Raw genomic sequence first — 14,915 nt, forward strand, 5'->3', positions numbered from 1 at the left:
CTTTGTCCACCTACAAGTGGGCGGCACCCCAGCTGACCCCATCCCCACTCTCCTGGGGCTGGTGAGGGCAAGGCCAGGCCCCACAGGCTGGGGACGTGGGGGCTTCCAAGACCTCTGCTTTCCAGCACACCCCATACACACGGGATGCTCTTAGCAGGCCAGGGGGAGCCTGAGCCGATACCCTCATAAACCACGGCCTCCGCGACGTGAGGAGAGGCAAGGGGCTGGGTGGCGCCTGGCGGGGTCTCGGCCCCTTTGAGAATCAGACGGAAGCCCTCAGGACACACGAGGTCAAACCAGAGCAAATCCAGGACTTCACGGCTGCCCCCTGGCCCAGCCCCTCACCCTCAAAGCCCCAGGGCCAGTATGAGCTCTGATTGGGACTGGGAAAGGGAAGTTGTGTCCACCCGACCAGGTGGCGCCAGGCGCTATGCCGGGCCCCTCAGCAAGGTATTTAATGACCACGGTTGTTGAAATTCTGAAAGGAGGTTTCATAGCGACAGAGAAGAAACTAGACCTCCAAGAAGCCACCCGGCACACCAAGCTGAGGGGCTCACGCGGCTGAAGTTCAGATCCAGGCGTCCGACACCCAGAGCCAGGCTCCCTACGGGAATCCACACAGGAGCAAAGTGACGGGCGTCCTGGGTCAGTCCGTGTAGACGGTAGTGACAGGCATCCTGGGCCAGTCCGTGCAGGCGGCAGGGACAGGTGAACAGAGACAGTCCATGTATATGGTCGTGACAAAGGTCCTGGGGGCAGTCCATGTTAATGGTAGTGACAGGCGTCCTGGGACAGTCCATGAAGATGGTAGTGACAGGCATCCTGGGACAGTCCATGTAGATGGTAGCGACAGGCGTTCCAGGGACAGTCCACGTTAATGGTAGTGACAGGCGTCCTGAGACAGTCCATATATATGGTAGTGACAGGTATCCTGGGGACAGTCCATGTTAATGGTAGTGACAGGTGAACTGGGACAGTCCATGAAGATGGTAGTGACAGGCGTCCTGGGACAGTCCATATATGGTAGTGACAGGTATCCTGGGGACAGTCCATGTTAATGGTAGTGACAGGTGAACTGGGACAGTCCATGAAGATGGTAGTGACAGGCGTCCTGGGACAGTCCATGTTAATGGTAGTGACAGGCGTCCTGGGACAGTCCATGCAGCTGCTAGTGACAAGCGTCCTGGGATAGTCCATGAAGACGGTAGTGACAGGCGTCCTGGGACAGTCCATGTTAATGGTAGTGACAGGCGTCCTGGGACAGTCCATGCAGCTGCTAGTGACAAGCGTCCTGGGATAGTCCATGAAGACGGTAGTGACAGGCGTCCTGGGACAGTACATGTAGATGGTAGTGACAGGCGTCCCGGGACAGTCCATGTTAATGGTAGTGACAGACATCCTGGGGACAGTCCATGTTAATGGTAGTGACAGGCGTCCTGGGACAGTCCATGTAGATAGTAGTGACAGGCGTCCTGGGGACAGTCCATGTTAATGGTAGTGACAGGCGTCCTGGGACAGTCCATGTAGCTGCTAGTGACAAGCGTCCTGGGACAGTCCATGTAGCTGCTAGTGACAAGCGTCCTGGGATAGTCCATGAAGACGGTAGTGACAGACGTCCTGGGACAGTCCATGTAGACGGTAGTGACAGGCGTCCTGGGACAGTCCACGTTAATGGTAGTGACAGGCGTCCAGAGCATAAAGTCCCATCTCTGAGGCCTTCGCTGGTCCCCTCCGTGGACGCTGACTTCAGCCTCCCAGCCGCGGGTCTGTTCTGATTTCTGGCTGGATCCCACCTAAGCCCCGGGTCATATTTTACACCGAGTCCCACAGGGTCGCAGCACAGTTGGGCTGGGACAAGTTGTCATCATTTCTGGACATGGGGGCTCACAGAATCTGGGCATCAGGCTGGCCAGGGGGCTCCCCTGTGAGTGCCCCAGGGCAGCTGAGGTCCCACTGCCACCTTCTGCCTGTCTTCATGCCTGCGCACACACGTTAGACACTCACACACACTCTTTCAGACGCACATACCCGCAAGCACTCGCACACGAGGGCTCCTGAGCTTCATGGTCTACGGACTGAGTGGGTCCCCCGCTGGACGGCCCTCTCCCCGTCCAGGGACCTCCGGGCAGCCCGGCCCCCCTCCTCGTGGGCACACAGGAAGCATCACTGCCGCCAGAAGCTCATCTTTTGAGGAAAAGAGGCCTGGGCTCCAGACGGTAGGCCGAGGCACTGACTGCGGGACAGAAGGGGCCTCTCGGCCGTCCCCGGAGCTCAGGGCAGGGGAGAAGGCGCAGTTCTCCTGGACGGCACAGCGTCCAGAGACTGACCAGGACTCAGGCCCACCCTGGACGCCTCCTTGGCACCCGTCCCCGCTGCCTGCCCTCCCAGTGCCCGCGTCTGGACATCACCCCCTCATGGCCCTGCCTCCTCACCTTCTGTCACCCTAGGGCAACCTTCTCAAAACGTAAATCTGACCAGCCCCCACCCCATCCAGCACAGTCAGGGGGTTTCCCTGGGCCTCTGAGACTCCAGGGACAAAGGCCTGAGTCCCCTCCACGTCCATTGTGCCCCACGGTCCTCCCGTGTTGGCTCCAGCCACCCGGCCCCACCCAGTGCCCCTCCCTCCTGTTTGTGTTGTTTGTCACCTCCATGGGGCCGTCCCGGACTCACACCTCACAGCGCCACGTGCCTGCGTCCCCAGGGCCAGCACAGCCGCCCTCACCGGACTGGTCACCAGGCAGTCCCTGGGCCCTCTGCCCCGCTCTGCCCAAGGTGGCAGCCACAAGCCAAGGCGGCTGGCCAGAACTGAGACACGCAGCAAGTATAAGATGACGCTGACTTCAAAGTCTGTAACAGATAGAAGATCTCAATGTTTTAAAAAATCAATTGCACGCTGAAATGACAACATTTTGGATATATTGAGTTAAATAAAATAACCTACTAAAATTGCGCCAGTTTCTTTTCCTTGTTTTCAACGGGGCCACATTCTGACTCGACACGCGTGACCGGCATCCTGTCCCTGTGGTCAGTCCCGGCCACGTCTGCTTAGCTCGCAGGTGCCGGGCACGGTCCCGGGCACACCGGGTTGTGTGAGCCGAGGTTTCTTGAGAGGAGCCTCGATTCAGAACAGCTCCTACAGGACGCGGCCTTGGAGGCCCCAGAGGCGCGCGTGGGAAGTCGCACCCGCTGACAGCTGTTCAGATCATGCGAAACAAGCAAAGGAAACTTCCAGACTTCCCGGAGCCCCCAGTGCACTGTCTCTCCCTCTGCCCCCAGGGGCCGAGGTGAGTTATCTGGGCAAAGAGCAGGCGGGGGGATAAGCGGGCCACGTGGAGGGTCCCAGCCCAGACCCCGACGCTGAGCCGTCAGGAGAGGCGATCTTCCTGTGTAAAAGGCAGGAAGCAGCAACGTCTGTGGTGTCGTCCCATCCGTGCCCTGAGGCACGTGACAGACAGGACCCCAACTTTCCGAGGGGCATGGCGAGGCAAGGTCACTCCTGTCCCCTGCCAGAGGACGGAAGCCTGGAGGGGCGAGCACCACCGCTTCCATGAGTGAATGGACAGTGTGCCCTGGATGTCAGAGACACGGTCCCTAAGATAGCAGAGGGCCACCCGGCCAGGTCCCCGGCCACACTGCTGTCGATGTCCGTGATGCTGCAGAGCCTGGTGCCTCAGAGGTCAGATGCCACCTCCCCCCCGTCCGGGGCACTGCCAGGCTCAGGTGCCTACTGATGCCCTCTGCCCAGGGTGGCTGTGCCCTGTCCTCACTTCTCAGGTGCGGAGGAGGGACCCTGTGCTTACGGTGCTGTCGCTTCCAGGCTGGGCCCAGAGAGGCTATGGGGACTCGGGGGTGGCCGAGGGAAGAGGCAGGGCCACGGAACCCCAAGGCCCGGGGAGATGTCACCAACAGCTGTTTGCGGACAACGGTGTGGCAGAAACACAGATACTCTGCAGCCAGAGGACCTGGCTTCCCGAGCTGGAATCCAACCTCTGACACCACGAAGCTATGGGACGTGATGACCCCAGCCTCAGTTTCCCCGCCATGAAAAGGCAGGGCTATGGAGCTCGTGTCCCCAGGTGGCACGGTGCACACAGCCCAGGTCTCGGCTCCGAGCTCGCCATGTCCCACGCGTGGGGAGGAGAGCGAGCAGGCATGGAGCCTGGGCCGTGCTGGAGGCCGTGGCCTGCCACTCCGCATCACCTCGGTGGGCACAGGAGGACACAGGCGCAGGGAGAATGAGCACCCACACAGGGCTGGCTGAGTGGCGTGAGTGCAGAGCTGCCTGATGCCCACACCCACCAGCGAGCCCCAGGACGGCACGGGAGTCCCCCCAGAGAGGGGAGGTTGACAGCCACATGTACCAGCCAGGAAGGAACAAGTGCACACCACAGGCCAGACACGCACAGGTCTTTCACACCTCATCACAGCCTGAAGAGGGAGCAGCCCTGTGACTGCATTTGAAACTTGAGACACAGAGAGGGTGAGTGATTTGCTGATGGTCACACAGCCCCTGGGTGGGAATCTGGATTTGAATCCAAGCTGTGGGGCTCAGAGAAGCCGCCGTGCTGCCCATTCACCTCTCCCTGCCTCAGTGAGTGGGACAGGGGCTGCCCGAGTAGGGCTGTGGCCTCCTCTGGTCCTGAAGACCCTTGTCGCCTCTCCATTCCTCCCCTCCCCACCTGTAAGAGGGGCCTGAGGCTGCCGGAAGGAGGGCTTTCCTTTCCCGGCTGGGCTTCCCCTGGCCTTCTGGGGTGCTCCTGGGTCAGGACCACCAGGCGAGGACGTCCTTGTGAGTCCCGAACGCTGCCCAGGGTCATCAGGGTGCAGAAGGAGCCCTCCTGACCTGCCCCTGGCAAGTCGAGAGTGTCTCCCGCCCTGTCCTCCTCCTGCCCTGCCCTCCGTGGACTTTTCTCTGCCCAGTAAACAGAAGAATGCCCCACTGCCCGGACATCCTCCCCAAACCTCCTGCCACGTCCACCATGCTCCTGGCCTCAGGGCAGCCTGGCGGCTCCGGGCAGCCCAGACTCCAGGAGGCTGTGAGGACAGTGAATGGGGCTGATGGAGGCGGCCCAGAGCGTGCAGGCGAGCAGCAGAGAACGGCTGTTGGCGCCTCGGCCCTATTACGGCCAAATGCATCTTTGTTTCCCTTCCCAGTGACATCTGGCTCACCGTGAGGTCCCACGAATTACAAAAAGCAGAAGTCTTAACTTCTGTTTTATTGCTGCAGGAAACTGCTGCAAACGGCGCAGGCGGGAAGCACACTCTGGACCATCTGAGGCTCCAGCTCGGCCGCGCGCCCCACGCCCGGTGGAGCCGTGAACTCAGAAGTGGGAACCAGGAACCAATTATTTATCGCTTTCATCACTGCGAGTTTCCATCCTGAACGCCAGGTCTCTGCCTAGGTCTTTCCACTGATGCTCGAGGGCGGTTTCCACTCCAGGAATTCGTCTCCAGAGCTTGCCTGCATTTGCATTCTTGGCTAAAGGCGGCCCTCAGAGGTGCTTGGGGGCCGGATCACCTCCTGCAGCCTCGGCCTCGGCACGCCCCGTCCAGGCCCCGTATAAAGGCAGGCCCCAGCCTCGGGGAGCCGGGGGGTGGAGTCAGCCCTGCCTGTTTTGCCCCGAGGTGTGGGGACACGACCCCAGGAAAGGACGTGGAGGTGTGGTTCACCAGTTCAGACAGCCCTGGCACGGACTTCTTGGAATACACAGTGTGGTGCCCGCCTAGCCTGGCAGGGACCTCGGAGACCTGGTCTCCCAGGAGCTGTGACCGGGCTGAGACAAGGAGCTTCAGTGAACCCTCTGAACTGCCCCCGTGAGCCCTGGCCCTCAAAGGCTGCGCCCCAGGTGGACACCTGCTAATCACGAGCTTGCAGTCTCCTCCCACCCCTCCCTCGGCCGCAGTGGCCCCGGGTGTGGACGCACGTGGAATCTGCCGGGGCTCCGAGTACGCAGGCGCCCAGGGCCCCACGATGGCCCTCGGGAGTCAGACCTCGGCGGGAAGCTGCAGGGGCCTGTCCACCCGCTGTGTTACAGGAGGAGCACAGTGTGGAGTAGTGGACCCTCTCTGGGCTTCAGCTTGCCCATCCGGAAACTGGGACAGCCAGGTACCCGCCTCAGGGCTGCTGTGAAGGCGAAGGAGGGGAAGCCTGGCACAGCCCGCGTTATGATCACTCCACCCCTGCCCGCCCGACATGGGGGTCCGGTCACTCTCTGCCCCGTGAATGAGCAGTCGATGACAAACACTTTCTGGGGCCAGTTTTGTCCAGTGAGTGCAATCACGGCAAGGCCACACTCACGCATTTACATGTTACAGAGTTCAGGACCCCACTGACCGCCCCAGGCCTGTGGCCAGCCTAGGAGGTGACACCAGCTGCCCAACAGCGATGCCACATGTGGACACCCCATTATAATAGCCAGACAATGTCCAGTGGCTTCCCTTGGGGCCTTGAATGACCAGAAGCTCCCTCCCAGGGGGATGAGAGGAGAGATGGGGCTGGCCAGAGCTGAAAGAGATCTGGGAAGAACTGGGGTGGGGTCTCTGTGACCCACACAGGGCAGAAGTATTCCTGCCCCATCCCTGACCCCAGGTGGCCCCTGACCCCAGGTGGCATCTCTGATATCAGTTATGGTCGTGCCCACGTGCCTGAGGCCATGTCAGGTGAGGGTGCGAACATCTGGGCATTAACCCCTTTCCTGCACTGAGCAGTCAGCACCAGCCCCTGCAGGCGTGGGAGGAACGCTGACAGGCTGGCCAAGGACGAGGGCCACAGGCCAGTGCACTCACGGGGGCCGGAGCCCAAGGCCAGGCGGCTGCAGTCTGTTGGAGACGCCCAGACGCCGTGTGGGGAAGGAGAGGGGCCGGCAGTCAGACACTGGCTCCGTCAGGAGCCTAACAGGCATCTGTGAAAAAGGGAAATTTCCAGCACCCTCGCAGGCCGTCCCGCAGACTCGGAGGGCGAGTGTGAGGGCTGACGCTCGGGCTGCCGTGGGCAGGAGAGGGACACACCGGCTGGCGAGAGCAGGGCAGCGAGCGGCGTGAGCACCGGAGGGAGTGGGCAGGACAGAGTTGCCCTATGGAAACGCCAGCTCCCTTCCTGGGAGCGCCACTCATTGAGCACCCACTGTGTGCCAGCTCTTCCCCATGCCCACATGCTGAAGGCACACAGGCGTGCATACTGACGGTGAGGGAACCCAGCTCAGCTGGATCCAACCCCTACCCTGCGCACCCAGGCGCTGCAGGAGGCTGAGCATCAATCAGACAACCCAGAACTCAACCTGCAGCAGGGCAGGGAGGCTGACCCAGAGCCCACGAGGACACGGAGCCCACGAGGGCCCAGAGCCCATGAGGATGGGTCCAGAAGGTGGTGGGGAAACGCCCTGCCCAGACCCCACCTTCCCATGTCCCCTGGGCAGCGGCTCCAGGGGCCCTCCCTCTGCCATGGTTGCCCCGCTGGCTTGGATCTTACGGATTAGCGACCCAGCCCGATAGCGTCTCCAGATCCTTGCGTAGGAAGGAAATTAATTTCTTCCAGTCATGCAGCAATGAAAATATGTGGAGCCAAATCAGAGAGATTTCCTGGAGGTGGCAACCCAATTTCGCGGATAACCCGGTGACAGAAGAAGAGCTTGTGGACCTGAGGCAGCCCCAGGTCCTGGAGGGAGAAGTCAGGCTGAAACCCTCCGGCTCACCAGCCTTGGACGGGCTTGTGAGCGACCGGGCACCACGCACGTCACCGTCCCCTCCCCCATCACTTGTCGATGAAGGCACCTCAAGAGAGAGGGATTCTGCCAGAAAATTGGTCCTAATGCGATAGTCTCCTCCCGCCCTGCGTCTGTCTGGCTCTCGGGGAGCAGGGAACGCCACATCTGTTCCTACTGCTCAAGCTTTTCTTCTGTTTCCTTTTCAACGTACAAGGGTGGCCTGGCAGCACAGCCCCACACAGCGAGGCTGTTCAGGCTGGGCTTGTTGGCTACACAGAGCAGAACCCTCTGCCCCCCTGGGCCCAGCTGAGTTTTCTGTCCTCCCCAACCCCCCAGGACAGAAGGCGGGTGGGGTGGGGCAAATGCCAGCACGCCCAGTGCATGTCACAGCACCAGCTCTCTAAGAACGAGTCCCGGAACTGTGGACAGGGCCTTCCTGCCCCCACCCCCCCAGGGAAAGGACGCCAGGGGCCACCTCACATCCGGGGCCCGGCCCAGGACTCCCCTTGGGGTCCCAACCTCCAGAAGTTTCTCAAACCTCGCAGCAACTTGTAAGAGCAATGCTGGGACACAGAATAGCTGCCCTCCTTTGTCCCCAGCCAACCCCCGTACTCCGAGAGCGGCGCCTAGGAACCTCCTGTTTCCGGGTCCAGCGGAGGAAATGCACGCCCAGTTCCACATAATGAAGCGGCATCCTGGCCACAGGGTCAAAGACGGGGCCTGACAGTCACCAGACCGCCCCCCACAGGGGCACGAGGTCTCTGTCTCAAAGGAAATACTTTTCTCCCTGCTCTCTGGAACAGGTCTGAAGTCAGTCCGCCTCAGCCCAAATGGTGGGGAATACAGTTTTCCGGGGAGGTACACAGGGGTCCACACTTACAGGGGTCTCCCCCTCCTCTGCAGCTACGGGGCCCAGCACACCCACAGTTCCCAGGGGCCAGGAAGGAGGGACAGCCTGGGGCTGTGTGTTCAGAGCCCAGCGGCTCAGAGTGTGGCTTGCCACCAGCCCCGCTGCCTTCTGCTCCACGTAAGCTCGTCTAGGGCTGAATTTGCAGCCATCTGTCCCTCCACGTTGGCTCGCACCTCCCTCCCGCCGTTCCCACAGCCTGGCTCCCGGCCTGCCCAACACACAGATGGACGGTTCCCAAAGGGTGTGAACATAATCGCTGCCACAGGGCTGCGCCCCAGGCACCGCGGGCTGTCAGGACACCGGGGAGGGTGGCCCAAGCCCCTCTCCCCACCACTGGGAGTGGGCAGGGCCTGGAGGTCTCTGGGTAGACTTCACCCCAGGACCGTTTAACTGGCAACTGCCGCTCCGCTCAGTGGGAGGACCAGGGACCCAAACAAGAGGGGAAGGGTAGAGGGGAGCACTGGCGCTCCTCCCCAGCCAGGCCACCAGCCCCTCCATCTCTCCCAGGGTGGTCATCTGAGCCCCCACAGCTCTCTCTCACCCGGTCCAGGGCCTTTGTCAGGAAGCCCAGGCACCCTAGGGTAGCCTGCAGGCCTCCAGAGCGCAGTCCCACCTTAAGTTTGACCACACCCCCGGGCAGGTCAAGCTCTCAGCTCACCTGGAGGGGGGGCATTCGGCCCAAGTGGGTGGGCGCTGAGTAGGCAGGCCTTACCCCGCCGTGGGCTCCAACTTTGCAAAGTGGGGAGGGGGTGCCCGGGGCGGCCCGTGCCCTCGGCGCAACTGCAGGGGGACCCCCGGGACGCCAGCCGCGGGCGAAGTCGGGTGACAGCAGCGGCGGCGCGCGGGGCGCGCGGGACACTTACGGTCCGGAGGTCCCGCGGACGGGGGGCGATCACACTCTCGCGACCGGGCTTCTGAAGTGGCTTCTCCTTCGAACTCGGTCCCCGCCTCCGTAACTTGGGGGCGATCCGCGCGCTGTCCTCTCGCGCCGCGCCAGGCTCAGGCGCGCGGCGGGGCCGGGGCGCGCGGGGCGGCCGCCTGGGCCATCCCCGGGCTCGCTCCGGCCGCTCGCTCCGGCCGCCCGCGCGGGAACAAAGCGCGCACGCCGCCCCGGGCGGTCTCCGGCTCCGCGGCCCGCGCGCGGTCCAGCCGCCGCGCCTTTGGCTCCCGGGCGCCGGGCTCCGGCTGCCGCGCGCTCGCCCGAGCGTCTCACGGGGCCCCGCGGCCCCCGCCCCGCGCGCTCCGCCTCCGCCTCCTGCCCCCCGCCGCCGCCGCTGCGCCACCTGCCTCCCGCCCGGCGCCCATCGCGCTCGGCTCCGCCCCGGGGCGCCGGCCGCCGGAGAGGGCCCTGCTCGGTGCGGGGCTGGCGCGGGAGAGGGGCTCCGCCCGCCGCCGCCCGACTCGAGAGCCGCCCCCGCCGTCCCCGCCACTGGGCGACCGCGGAGCCCGGGCGGACCTGCGATCTCGGCCGGGGCGCGGGGGCGGGTGTGAGCGGGGTGAGTGTGCGGCGCGCGGGATGCGGGGGGAATGTAGGGTGCGGGGGGCCGTGGAGAGGGGATGCGCGCTGCTCTTTAGGGGGGTCGCCCGCAAGAGGAGCGCGGAGTGTGTGCGGAGCGCGGGCGGCCGTGGGGGGGACAGGGGGCAGTGCCTGGCTGATCCCTCGGCCGCGCCCACCCCGCCGGCTCCGCAGCCTAGCCCAGGGCGGCGGGTGGGGGGCCTGGAGCGAGCGCGCCGCCGCGCACACCCACCTCGGAGCAGCGGGGCCGCCCGCTCGCAGCTTTGGGAGCCGCGGCCCGGTCGTCGGGCGGGAGGCAAGCGGTACGCGCCCCTCCCCCCGTTCCCCCCGCCCCCCGCCGCGCCCCCCGCCCGCGGGGGCCGGGAAGGACCGGGGCGTCTCCGCGCTCGGCCGGCAGGGGGCGCCCTCCCCCCGCCCGCCCGCGGCCTCCGGGTCCCGCACCCACCCGGCGGGCGCCCGCCCGGTATATTTGCATGCGCTTTGCATTCATTTGCATACCGCTGAACCTGTCACCTGCGGGGCCTGCCCGCCTTCGCGCACCCTCCGCTCCCCTCCCCCTGCGGCCCTCGCCCGCCGCGCACCGCACCACGGCGCCTCTTTCCCTAAAGCGCTTTGTGGCTTGTCTCATGCGTTTGCCTGATTGGTACAATCGGTTAGCACAATTTTAGTAAAATCGGTCCCTTTTCCCTCCTTGCTCTCCCAACCTGCACACGCTTCATTTCTTAGAGACCAGCTGGGGTCCCGCGGTCTTAGGAGACAGGGGGCCAGAACTTCTGAAGAGCAGGGCCCTGATTTGCATCTCATTTAGCATAAATCTGCATGTGAAGGTCCAAGGTCCCCAGTTCTCGAGTATAAAAATAAAGCAACGTGCCAAAAAACGTCCTTCTCCTTCCGGGTTTGCTCCCCGGGCCTGTTTCTCCCCAGCCCTGTCCCTTTCCTTGACTGAGCTCTGCTCACCCAAGCGGAGCCCAGCAGAGGAAGTCAGGGAAAGAGGAAGGTGGGCCCCGGGGAGGGGGAGGATGGCCCCCCCATCCTCCTGTGGCCACCCCCGGGGGCACGGGCCAGGGCCTGGTTAGCTGGGTCACCAACTTGCTGCGCGGCCCCAGCCAGTTCCCTGACCTCCTGGGCCCCTCTCTTTGTGGATATGAGGGGTGTGGTGAATGATTTAATTGTAACGCAAATGTCTGGCAGCTACCTGCGTTCCCTGGCATGCAGAACGTGCTCAGATGTGGCCTCAGTCCAGTCCTTGCGCAAGGGCAGGGGGTCCTGATCCAGAGAGGAACGTGGATCTAAAAGCATCAGACATGTTGCTAAAGGCCACAGACTTTATGCACCAATATTATCGACAGCGACTTCCTAGCCTCGTGGACTCAGAGGCACCACTGAATTTACAAGGCACCGTTATTTGATGTGCCACTAAGAAAGGAGAACACGCTCCCTGTTATAATTCTAAAAATGCCTCTGGATTTCAGAGACATTAAATGCAAAAAGTGGGCCAGGTGGGGCGACTGAGCAGCAGACGGCCCTGAAGCCAGCCTAGGGGGCTCTCAGCCCCAAACCACCACCGAATTCACACGGAGTATTAGCATTAGCTGGACCCAACCTGGGCCTGGGGTCCCTTCCAACTTGACCCCCTGCAAACAGTACATCATTGTCTCCGTTGTTGGTGTTAAATTACCAATAGCAATGTTGCCGATTTCAGCGGGATACTGAAAACCACTGGAGAGACGACAGACCCCAAAACCCCGAGAATAAAACTAGTCATCAGAGACCACGCTCCGAGCCCTGTGGCAGTGTGAAGGCTCCCTCGTCCCAGCGTGAGAGCTGCGGCTGGTGGAGAGGAAGGAGCCGGCAGAGTCAGGGCTGCTTCGCGTGCTGTGACTGGGTCAGTCCGACAACCAGGCCAGTGTGGCCATCTGGTAGCCATGGTGAGTCATGACAGTAGCCAGGGGCAGGCACTGGCTGAGCGGGACCTCTGCATTTCCCCACTTAATGCTCAGCTGTCTGCCAAGCACATGCTACCGGAACCCCCCTGTCTGACAGGTAGAGGGACTGAGGCTCTGGCAGGTGGCACGGCCACACAGGTGGGTGCCCATACTTCTCCCTCACCCGCTAGTCTCCCTCTTGCCTCCCATGGACTGGTTTCTCACATTGGAAATGGCCCAGTCACAACTCCTGGGCACCGCAAGGTGACGTTTAAGGAGAAGAGTCTCATCACCGCCCAGATGTGTGCATTCTGGCCCACAAGGCAGGACTCACCCAAAGGAGACCAGGTCATGGGCAGGTCGGTGCCAAGGCTGCAGGAGTGCGCAGAGCAGGAGGGGCCGCAGCAGCAGACAGCGGTGGAGGTGAGAATCAGGGGCCCCTGTGCAGCCTCTGCGGTGCCAGGTTCGACAGAGGCCAGGGTCCAGTTCACTTCAAAGGAGCCACCTCACCTTCATCCTGGTGTTGCAGCCTCCTGGGGTGAAGCCAGCTCCCTGCCAGCATGTAGTCCCCCAACCCACACCCACCAAGAAGGATGTGCTCTGCCCGAGGGTGCACGGTGGCAAAGCTGGGGCCAGCACCCAAGCTTTCCGACTTGCACTTGGGTCCTCTTAGGTAAGCAGCCCCATACTGCCCAGTTGTCTCCAACTGCAATTTCCATCACTTCTGCAAATGCTGGTCCTTCCTCTGGATGAGGAGCCCTAAAAGGCTGCACCCCATCTGCTTTCTCACTCAAGCCCCACAGCTCCCAGCTTAGGGTCTTGACCAAGACGCAGTTTCTGAATGTCTGTCAAAGGCATCCCTGAACCGTGCTGCCTCGGCTGCAATAAAGGGCCGTCCTTTCCCCCAACACCCAGTGGGAGCTGCCATCTGGAGCCCTGGCCAGGTGCGGGGAGCTTCCCCTGTCCGTTCCACGCGGCCCTTACCACCACCTGGGAGGTGGGTCTTGCCACCAGCCCCGACGGCCTGAGGACCCCAGGGCCCAGGGAGCTTGGGTTCTGGAATGTCACAGGCTGCTTTTTGGTGGAGCTGGGGTCCCACCAGGCCAGTGTGGCTTGGGGGTCCAGGCCAGTGGCCACTGCAGACTTACTGGTCTTTAAAAGGAATTCTGAGTGACCGTGGACCCCTCAAACATGTTTCTGTTGTAGCTAAAAATCTTCAACAGAAGTTTAAATACTTGCCAAGAATATAAAATCTGACCTTCTGTAAATATGGATGTTTTGTAATAAAGGAGCAGCCGGTGCCTAGACGCTATTGCTATTCAATACATTATCCGCATAAAAATGCACGAATAAACTCTTCTTTAACACCTGCATTTTCACACAGCAACCTAACTGAAACAGTAAGCTTTGAAATACAGACCAAAAGCGTGATCCGTGAAAGAAAAATTTGATAAGTTGGACTTCATTAAAATTTAAAACTTCTGCTCTGTGAAAGACACTATTAAGAGAATGAGAATACAAGCCACAGACTGGGAGAAAATATGTGCAGAACACACATCTGATACAGGGTTGTAATCCAAAAAATACAAAGAATGCTTAAAACTCAACAGTAAGAAAACCAACAACCCAAATAAAAAATGGGCAAAAGATCTGAACAGACACCTCACCAAAGAAGATACACAGATGGCAAATAAGCACATGAAAAGACCCTCTGCACCACACGTCCTGAGGGAAATGCAAATTAAAACAACAAGGAGATACCACTACACACCTATTAGAATGGTCCAAATCCAGAACGCCGGCAACGCCAAGTGCCGGAGAGGGCGTGGAGCCGCAGGAACGCTTGTTCCCGCTGATGGGAACGCAGAACGGTACAGCCACTTTGCGAGACAGATCGGCGTTTGTTCACAAAGTGGAACACGCTCCTATCGTACGATCCAGCCTTCATGCTCCTTGGTATTTACCCAAAGGATTGAAAACTTATCTCTACACACAAATCTGCACGCGGATGTTTATAACAGCTTTATTGCCCAGACTTGGAAGAAACTGAAATGTCCTTCACAAAGTGAAGAGATAAACAAACTGTGTGCATCCAGAGGAGGGAATATTATTCAGTGTTAAAGAGAAGTGAGCTGTCAAGCCATGAAAAGACCTGGAGGAAACTTTAGTGCATATTGCAAGTAAAGAAGCCAATCTGAAAGACTCCGGACTGTGGTTCCAACCATATGACGTTCTGGAAGAGGCAAGACTGTGGAGACATGAAAAGATCAGTGGCTGCCCGGGGTTGGCAGAAGGGATGGCCTGGTGGAGCACAGAAGACTCTTAGGGCAGTGACACTGCTCTGTAGGATACGACAGTGGGAGGGGTTCATGATGTCATACGTTATTCCCAACCACACAACATACACCACCAAGAGGGAAGCTGTGGACTTTAGTTAACAATAATGCATCGATGTCGGCTCATCCATTGTGACAAGTGCATCACACCAATAAAGGTGGTAGTGACAGGGGAACTGGAGGGGCAGCAATATTTGGGATGTTTGCTTTCTGCTCCGTTTTTCCGTAAACCCAAGACTACTCTAAAAATAAATTCTGTTAATAAAAAAAAAAAAGCCGATCAAGGAAAAAAAAAGAGACATCAATGACATTTTAAACATCTTATTTAAATAACAAAGGGTACGCACAGTTGGGAAACCTTCACAAACAGCCTCTTCCCTAACGCCTGACTTTCCACACGTCGCCTTCTCTCCGAGTGTACGTGTCCATTCCACCCAGCAGAATTGTATCCTAATTTATTTTCAGTTTGAAAGTGTTTTGATTCCCTTATTACACAGAACTAGGTAAATAAATTGGAAGGTCAAG

General features: G+C 60.4%; 1 protein-coding gene across 4 annotated transcripts in view; it reads right to left on the minus strand.

Moving 5' to 3' along the window:
• The window catches only part of CBFA2T3 (CBFA2/RUNX1 partner transcriptional co-repressor 3), a 94,195-nt gene that overhangs the window by 52,984 nt on the left and 26,296 nt on the right, over positions 1-14,915 (minus strand). Inside the window, exon 1 of one of the 4 annotated variants that reach the window (XM_070612495.1) lies at positions 9,477-9,688. The exons of 2 other annotated variants lie outside the window; for them this stretch is intronic. The gene's annotated coding sequence lies outside the window, so the exon portion shown is untranslated. Of the gene's footprint in view, positions 1-9,476; positions 9,689-14,915 lie in introns of those variants that run through there. One more of the 4 variants, XM_070612496.1, reaches the window with a different exon arrangement.

The sequence above is a fragment of the Equus przewalskii genome, chromosome 3 (assembly GCF_037783145.1).
Source record: "Equus przewalskii isolate Varuska chromosome 3, EquPr2, whole genome shotgun sequence".
Lineage (NCBI taxonomy): Eukaryota > Metazoa > Chordata > Mammalia > Perissodactyla > Equidae > Equus > Equus przewalskii.